The sequence below is a fragment of the Mustela nivalis genome, assembly GCF_964662115.1.
Source record: "Mustela nivalis genome assembly, chromosome: 15".
Classification (NCBI taxonomy): Eukaryota; Metazoa; Chordata; class Mammalia; order Carnivora; family Mustelidae; genus Mustela; species Mustela nivalis.
In genome coordinates, this window is record NC_139034.1 from 6,523,028 (window position 1) to 6,531,311 (window position 8,284).

General features: G+C 41.3%; 1 pseudogene across 1 annotated transcript; it reads left to right on the forward strand.

The window, feature by feature from the left end:
• Positions 1-6,977: 6,977 nt before the first annotated feature.
• Positions 6,978-7,962, forward strand: LOC309848919 (host cell factor 1-like; annotated as a pseudogene). Its single transcript has 2 exons — positions 6,978-7,040; positions 7,243-7,962. The product of its transcript is annotated as a host cell factor 1-like (transcript).
• Positions 7,963-8,284: the final 322 nt, after the last annotated feature.

Here is an 8,284-nt window from a genome sequence, read left to right on the forward strand (position 1 = left end):
ACACAATTATTATTATTTTTTTTTTTTTGAGAGAGAGAGTATTGCCAGGTAGGGGCTGAGAGAGAAGGAGAATCTTAAGCAGGCTCTATGCCCAGCACAGAACTCCATGCTGGGCTAAATCTCATGACCCTGAGATCATGACCTGAGCCAAAATCAAGAGTCAGATATTTGACTGACTGAACCACCCAGGTGCACCTAATCACAGAATTTTTATAGAATATGTACAAGAAAAACTGATTTATTTTAAACAAATTTTAGGAAAAAATGAAGATTTGGCTTTATCATGTTTTTGTACACATGGTCTGTTCCTTGAATTACCAAATTATTACTCAGAGACAGAAATCAGCTCATGGTCATTCTTTCAAAGGTGTTCAGAGAGCTCTATGCTTCCGTTCATTTTTCTTACCATCTCTGGAGTTCTTCCCATTTGCCTTTAGCTCCAAATCCCTGGGAAGTTTTCATGGCCTAAATAATTATGTTCCTTTACCTTTTTTCCAAAACTTGCTAACCATGACAGAAGCCAGGTCTCCTCAACGCAGCCTTGCTTGACAAGGCAATCTAACTTGCTTCAAGGCAATCTAGCTTACTGACTGTAAGAGAGAACTCCAGGTTACATCGCAGATTCTACACTGGTACCTGTGACGCAGTTCCCTCTCCTCCCTTCATCAGTCTTAGGAAAACCATTCTCTGACCCTGTGTCCTCAAGGTGAAATGCAGATAATAAGTTAGTAAGAAAACCCTTAACCCCCCTTCATTACTAATTAATCACATCACAATTAAACAATTAATTAATACTCTTAATTAAGTGCGCTGGAAACCCTCACAGTACCTGGGGCTCTGTAAATTCTCAACAAACGTTTACAGATAAGACAGGACAGAGTTGGCAGCATTACTTCGAGATTTAAGATCAACCTCTTCTTCATTACATCACTGATAACTTAATTTCAGTTTTCTTATAGATTACTAATCCATTAGAAAATTCAGTCAATGTGTCAAAACGTCCTATAGAGTCAAAAGATCACTTTATAGATATTTAAAATATCCACAAATGCTCAAGTTTGTAAGTGCAAAAGACGTAGAATTTTACAAGTGAGTCAGACAATTTTTATTCTCTTTCCACATTTCCATCTTGGTTCCAAGCTTTAATTTGCTTCAATTAAGCATCTCTAAATCACTCCTTTAACTGTACTGTGAATAGTCATCTTCTATATGTGCATTGCAAGCTGAGGGGGAACGGTAGTTTAGGGACCCCTGCTTTTGGTCACCAAAGTCCTGTCTTATAAAATAGCAGACATATCTGAACTAAATACAAATACAATTTTTCACATGCTTTCCTGTCCACGATAGTATAAATGCAAGAAGACGACATTCTGCAGACACAAAGTTGAGACTGGTCTTCTTCCTCAAAGCCTTGGTCTCACCTAATACACACATGCAGTTTCACCTTTTTCCCACCACCCAGCCCATGAGAGTTATTTTGCTATGGGCATGAAATCCAAAGAGTGCAGGCTTTCCAACTTCCTTCTCCCAGGACTGTGTTGGAACCCTCCAGTTCTTGCGTATCCAGGGATGAGCAAGCACGTGGCTCATATGGAGTGCCCTGCCATAGCTGCAAGCCCCAACCCTTCTCAGTGATAACTGGTGCCCGTCACTCCTTCCTGACATGGAAGATGTGACAAAATCACATCTACCATTCACTAAGCCCTTGGGTTGCAACAATGAAAACCTAGACACATGTTCTCTGTCGGGGAGCATATGTTCTAGAAGGAGTAAATAAACAAACACTTAATATGTCAGGTGGTGTCACAGAGTGTGAGGAAATCAATGTGGTAAAAGAGATGCGGGCAGATGGGCTGGGATTGGATTCTCAAGGAAGGTAGCAGTCAAGCAGAGGTTTGGAGCTGGTGGGAGAAAGCCATGTGGATATGAAGGAGGAGTCCATGTCAGACAGACGGAATGCAAATGCAAAATGCTGGAGGCTATACTCTGCTTAGGTTGTTTAAGGAATATCAGTGAGGCCAACATAGCTGGAGGAGGTTGTGTAAGGAGAGGGGGGAGATGAGAACACATTCTGTTGGGCCCCAAGGCCAAGGGAAGAACTTCAGCTTTTACTTGAACTGACATAGGAAGTCCCTAGAACCAGATTTTGAACAGGGAAGAGACATGATCAGACTTAAGGCTTAAAGGAATCTTTTTGGCTGTTAGAGGAAGAATCTATTATTATAGACCATGGGTAGAAGAAGTTAAGGACACCTGGTTCATTATATTTGTGTCTCCCATGGACTTTTGTGTCAGGTACCTATGACTGCATTAGTCTATTTCCATATGCCTCATTTGTCACATTTATTGAATTCTTGTGTGCCAGGCATCACGCTGCATACGAGGACCATAAAGGTGATTCAGCACAGTGCCTGCTACCCTAAGGACTTATCATTTAATAGATGACAGTGATAAAAATATATATATGTATGTATATGTATATATATATACAGAGTATATGTGTTAGATTCGAGGATTGTATCAAAAACTTTTAGAGGAATAATAAGTTCTGTTATTATTCCTTTCTATTCAAAGAATTCCTATTACTCCTTTGAGTTAAAGAAGAAAACCAGCACTGTGCACCAGGCAGTGTCAACAAGAAACAGAAGGGAAGAGAAGATTCTAGCAAGTCCCCAAATGCACATGGAATGTCACCACGCAGACTTCATCTGAACAGATCTGTCCATATTTGGAAGTTAATACCTACTAAAACACAAGAGAAGCAAAGGAAAGAAACACAATGCCAATGGCCTTGAGGTACAGCAGATCTGTGCCCCTGCATTCCTATAGGAGCCTAGGAAAGGTTTTAGAAAATGATTTATGTTCTAAACAATCCTGGTAGATAAGAACAAGCTCCACTGAAAATACAGGCTGAGATAAGCAGTCAACAGACAGATTTTCCTATTATATCTTGCCAGTTTAAGAGAGTAAATGCGAGCCCCCCGGGTGGCTCAGTAGGTCAAGCATCTGCCTTTGGTTCAGGTCACGATCCCAGGATCCTGGGACTGGGCCCTATGTGGGGCTCCCTGCTCAGTGGGAAGCCTGCTTCTCCCATTCCCTCTGCCTATTGCTCCCCCTGCTTGTACTCTCTCTATGTGTGTCAAATAAATAAATGAAAATATTATAAAAAAAATAAAAGAGTAAATGCATCTTTGCAAGACTTCACTGATCTCAAGTCATTGTGGATCAATGAAGGGCTCTGCAGAGATCAGAAAGAACAAGCATGAATAAAGTGGGGCCCACAGCATTGGTAAGGCAACATGTGTGTTTCTGACATGGAAAGCTGATGTCAGAAATGGGCATTGCTATAAAAATGAAAACTGGATTGGCAAAAAAAAAAAAAAAAAGGTATTTGACAAAATTGTAAAAAGGTAGTGAGTGTGATGAAGACAAATGTTTTATATTGACTAAAGCTGCACCTCATGAAGATGCCAAGAGCCATAAAGGACTGAACATAGCATTGAAATAAATAAAGCAATTATTTTCAAAAATACAAATTAAAACTGGTAAATCAGAACCAAGGAGGAAGGAATAAAACACTCTCAGAAAATGGCAAGTAAGCTGGGAAAAAAATCAAATATCACAAATATCTAGCTTGCTGTAATAGATATATATAGAAATGTGTACCAAACAAATTGAAGATACATTATTTTCAAACACTATGGAACATTTGCAATAATTAGCCAGTTCTTAGGTTACCAAAAAATTCTAAAGGAAAAAGTGCTCAAGACAGAAATTACACTTCCCAAGTTCTGATTACAATGTCAAAAAACCAAACAGTAAACAACCAAAGCCTTGCCCCAAAGAATCTTTTTCCACTCAGAAGTGTTAAACTACTCTTCTGAATAACTCAAGATGAAGAAAAACTCAAAATTAAAAGTAACAACTATTCAGCAGTGACAGTAAAATACCATATCTTGAAACAAATTCGAACAAAGCATTAATCAAGGGAAATTTGACTGTGAAGGCATTTATTAAATATTAAGAAAATGGGGGAAATAAGTGAGTAGAGGAGTCAATTCTCCTCTACTCCTTAGGGAAGAAAAAAGAGCAGCAGTCTGAACCCAAAGCAAGGTGCATTAGCCAGAGGTGAGGGGAGTAAGCTCTGGCGCCAGGCTCCCCGGGATAGAATCCTGCCTCCACCTCTCCCCAGAGCTTCCCTCCAGGGAATTTCTGACCTCTCTGTGCCTCTGGCTTCTGAGCAAACCGGAGGTTCTTGTAGTTTTTTTAAAGGATTAAGTGAGAGAATACAAGTAAAACTCTCAGCTGAGTGCCTGACTTATAGTAAGGATCGAATAAATATACACTTATTTTAAAAGGAAGACACCAATATCATTCAATTAGTCAAAGACTCATTTTCTAGTGGCACGTGTAGAGCAAGAGTGGGTTCTGTAAAGAAGTTTCTGTAAAGAAGTTAGCCTTTACTAAAATCTTAGATTCTCCAAGTGTTTGGGGGTAGAGTGCACATTGATGTCAGAGCAGTCCAGAAAGTTCAGTGTGTCTACCAAACATTTAGGGAGACAGCCATGCTAATCCTATACAGACTCTCTCAGAGGATAGGGAATGAACATAAAAATTCTAGCTCATTTTATGAAAGCTCTAAAACCTTGATTGTGAAGCTTGAACAGGACACTACAAAACAAAAAATAGGCTGATCTCCCCTATGAACATAGATACAAACCTCTTTTTTTTTTTAAAGATTTTATTTATTTATTTGACAGATAAAGACCACAAGAAGGCAGAGAGGCAGGCAGAGAGAGAGGGGGAAGCAGGCTCCCCACCGATCAGAGAGCCAGATGTGGGGCTCAATCCCAGGACCCTGAGATCATGACCTGATCTGAAGGCAGAGACTTTAACCCACTGAGCCACCCAGGTGTCCCTAGATACAAAACTCTTAGAGTATCTGTAAACCAAATCCATTTATATATAAAAGGATGATATGAGTAACCAAGTTGAATTTATTCTAGAAACACGAAGTTGACTTATCTTCAGGGAAAAAAAAAAAAACTAACAACACAATTCATACAGAAGAAAATTAAATAGGTAAATTAGAATAAAATAAAGGAGAAAATTCATAGGATCTTCTCAATCTATGCAGAAAAGATTTGAAAAAATTCAACATTGACCATTAAAAATTCTTAGGAACTAGAAATAGGAGGAAGTTTCTTTAGTCTGAAAGAACATAACTATGAAAACATGATACACAATGGTAGAATGCTAAATACTTCTATCTGAGGTTGGGAAACAAAATGGGATGCCCGTTATCTTCCCTTCCATTCACCATAATATTAGGGACCTTAGCCAATACAGTAAAACAATTCAGATACTTTGATTAGAAAGGCAGGAACACAGGAGTACGGGGTTGGCTGTCATTTGAGAATCCCACTCTTGGTTTGGGCTCAGATCATGATCTCAGTGTCTCAAATCAAGCCCCATACTGGGCTTCGTGCTCAACACAGACTCTGTGGGATTCTTTCCCTCCCTTTCCCCCTGCCCCTTCCCCCACTCACTCATGAACTCTCTCAAATGCACAAATAAAATTTAAAAAGAAAAAGAAATTCAAGAATACAATCATTTTGTGTAGGTAATATGATTATACACACAAAAATCCAAAATAATCTACAAATAAGTTTTTATTAAAAGGAATATTTGATGGGGCACCTGAGTGGCTCAGTCAGTTAAGCAACTGCCTTCGGCTCAGGTCATGATCTCAAGGCCCTGGGATTGAGCCCTGAAAAATCAGGCTCCCTGCTCAGTGAGGAGCCTGCATCTCTCTCTTGTTTTGCCTCTTCCCTCTGCTTATCTTTCTCTCAAATACACAAATAAAATCTTTTATAAAAGGAATATTTGAGTTTAGTAAGGTTATTTATATAAGACTAAAATATAAAACTAAGTTTTTTCGAAATAACCCAAAACTGAGGAATTTTTTAAAATAGACTTTTAAATAAATAAACTTTTACTCAAAAATAAAAATAAGGGTGCCTGGGCGGCTCAGTGGGTTAAAGCCTCTGCCTTCAGCTCAGGTCATGATTCCAGGGTCCTGAGATCAAGCCCCACATCGGACTCTCTGCTCAGCGGGGAACCTGCTTCCTCCTCTCTCTCTCTCTCTGCCTGTCTCTCCCCCAACTTGAGATCTCTGTCAAATAAATAAATAAAATATTTTTAAAAAATAAAAAATAAAAGTAAAATTTTAAAAATAATTTGAAACAAATCTAATAAAATATGTTTCAAAGTTTCTACAAAGAAAATTATAAAACATTGAAAGAAAGATTGATGTAGTGAAGATATACGGTGGCCATAAATTGGAAGGTGCCATACTGTAAAGATTCTCTCCAAATTGATTTATAGAGTCTGTTAATTATCATTCAAAATCCCTATAGGTTCACTTGTGAAGTTGTCAACTGGTTCTAAAGTTCTAAGTTTTCTATGGGAATATGAAGGACCAAGAATAGCCAAAAGAGAAGAAAGAGGTGGTAGGACTTACTCTAATGGACATCAAGATTTATTTTTAAACTACAGTGCCTAAGCAGTTTTGTACTGGGTGCAGAGATAGGCAGACTGATGAGACAGAAATGGGAGCCCCCAGATAAACCCACAAACACAAACACTTGATTTATGACAAAGATGGTACTGTAAAGCACTACAAATGGTCTTCCTACTAAACAGGGCTGGGAAATTCTGTGTGTACATATTGAAAAACAGGAAATAATCTCAAATTAACATCTGATCATTTGCTCTACAATGTAGAAGATATACATCACTTTATCAAAAGCAGTTTTCATTGCAGAATGGGCAGAGTGCCCAGGGAGCAATGGTCAGAGCCCAGAGATGAGCAGGATAGTTGCACTAGCGGCCAGTGACCACAGCTGTCACCTAGATGGTCTTCCTTGCAGCCCGCAGTGTTAGGTGTCACAAAGGACACCACCATCATCAGAGCCATGGCAATAACACCTGGCACCACCACCTTCCCAGCTACTGTGAAGGTGGGTTCTGCAGTTATGGTGAGCCACTCAACCACTCAAACGCTCTCAACCACAGCTGCCTAGGAGGGGACATCCATCTCTTCCATTGTCAACATGTCCACCCACCCTACCATGTTGGTGCCCAAGGCAGGGACTGTGATGATGGCCCAGGAAGCTCAGGTGGTAAGCACAGTGGTGGACCAAGACCATGGGTAAAGATCCCCATCTCTACTGCAGAAAGTTGTGCTCTGACTGCCAATCTGGGCAAACTGTTGATGGTGCTCCAGACCAAGGAGCCACTTCATCTGGGACTGTCAAAGATCTCATGACCTCAGCAGATGAAGCCCACTGCCATCTCAGTTCCACCCAGACCAGTGGGACTGGGACTAAGTCTGCCATACTGAGCATTCACGGTGTGTTCCCCCAGCACTGGCAAGCCCAATGCAATCACCATCATCAAGACAATCCCCATATTGGTCACAGGTATGACAACAGTACTGGCATCAAGTTCCCCATCACCACTATCACCACCAAAGTGATGACTTTGAAAAATGGAGCACCTGCCAAAATCATCATTGCTGTCCCCCAAATTGCCACTAGGCATGGGAAGCAAAGCAGTGACCCAGATGGTGCTAAATGTGGACACAATGGCCATTAAGGGTGTTTGCCTGGTCACCCCGTCACTGTCTCCACAGTCAAGCCTGCCATTACCATGTTAATTGTGAAGACCACAGGTGTCACAACCCTCAGCAGAGTGACAGACACCATTCCCACTAGCCTTGCCAGAGCTGTTGCCACTGGCCCAAGAGCCTCCCTGGCCATGCCCATCACCACCTGGGGCACCATTGCCATCCCGTCAAGCCAGGTGATCAGCCTCACTGCCATTGGCTGTGCTGGCAACACAGACAACCCCCACTATTACCATATAGTCCACAACCCAGCCTACTCGAGGTGCCACTGATCACAGTGCCGATGGGGCCAAGTCCCAGCCTGTGTATGGCCTCTCTATGTCTGTTCCAGCCCCACCCACTAGAGTACAGCCCTTGGCCAGTCATCATTGCTGACTTAGTCCAGGGTGACATGCAGTATGGCATAGTGATGTTGTTGTGCTACAACCTACCCTGTGAGACCCATGAGATGGGCACCATCTATACACCCTCCACCACCACCACCCCCATTGGAGGTGTGGGAAAGCCTGAGGGTAGGCAATGTCCCCTGCCCCCTACCCCTATGGAACCACTGGTACCAACACATCAGTCGACGTTGCTGCTCTACTCCTGGAC